This window comes from Octodon degus, unplaced genomic scaffold (genome assembly GCF_000260255.1).
Source record: "Octodon degus isolate 3935 unplaced genomic scaffold, OctDeg1.0 scaffold00069, whole genome shotgun sequence".
NCBI lineage: Eukaryota > Metazoa > Chordata > Mammalia > Rodentia > Octodontidae > Octodon > Octodon degus.
In genome coordinates this window covers 12,376,779-12,377,870 of record NW_004524645.1, presented here as the reverse complement: position 1 = coordinate 12,377,870, position 1,092 = coordinate 12,376,779, and the positions used below count along the sequence as shown (strand labels likewise).

Below are 1,092 nucleotides of genomic sequence, written 5' to 3'. Positions count from 1 at the left end.
GTTATGTTGAGCTGTAGGGGACTCAGGTCAACAATTTCTGACATTGCCAGTCAAGCAGAAGACCCAATACTATTACGGGCTACTGGACTCTTTTAGAATATTTTGCTGAGTTAACACACCTATAATATTCAAATGACGGAACTAAAATAAAGGGGGGATATATAAATGAATGTCCATTTTGTGTCTGTGTATTGAAAATGCTTAGGATAGATATATAGTTACATTCTCTTAATGAATAGAGGGATTTGTTCCAATGGTGTTTGTAAATAGGATATCATGTCTGCATCTTGTACTGCATCTTGTACAGGAAGAATGTATGCAATGTGTTAATTATTGAAACTGTCCTTCCAATTTGGTTTGAAACTGTCTCATTGCTATTTGTTTATCAATAAAATTATGGGGGAAAATAAAATGTACCAATAAAATCTGATTAGAAATAAAATAATGTAATGAATACAAACTAAAAAAAATAAGATTTGTATGACAGGGTGAGAGCATTGCTTACTCATTAGTTATTCCCCAATACTGAGGTAATGCACTATGGAGTAGTCAACCCAATGTCCCATGAATTATGAGATTTTTCCATAATCATTAATGGGACAAGGTTTTAATCCTGACCCCAAGAAAGCACAAAGTGTTTCTTTCCCTGGCCTCAGGTAGCTTCCTTGTGCACATGCACTGCTCATTCCTGTTGAATACTTGAGGCAAAATCCTCTTCAAAGCCTCCACACTTCTCCTTGTGGACAGAAAACTCTTCAGGGTCTGGCTGCTGGGCCTCCCAAGTTAGGAAATCTAGGCTTTGTCTGAGTTTTGCTTCCCTGGGCCATGGCTCACTTCGTGCAGCCCTTGTCTCTTCAGGTAACTGTCCTTCATTGCCTCATGTCCACTGTTTAGAAAACTAGTGTTTCATATATTTTGTCTTTTTGTTTTTGTTGTTTAAATTGTTTCAGGCAGGAGGATAAATCTGGCCCTTGTTACTCCATCTTGGCCAGAAGTTGCTTTTTTTTTTTTTCTCAAAACAAGATTTTAGGAGAGTAACAATGGTTAGTACATTGTGTATTGTTACTGCCAAAGTAGTTTCTCATATTACAA

The 1,092-nt window shown here is 37.0% G+C and overlaps 1 protein-coding gene across 3 annotated transcripts in view; it reads right to left on the bottom strand.

The window, feature by feature from the left end:
• The window catches only part of Ppef1 (protein phosphatase with EF-hand domain 1), a 201,145-nt gene that overhangs the window by 3,792 nt on the left and 196,261 nt on the right, over positions 1–1,092 (bottom strand). The window lies entirely within an intron of this gene.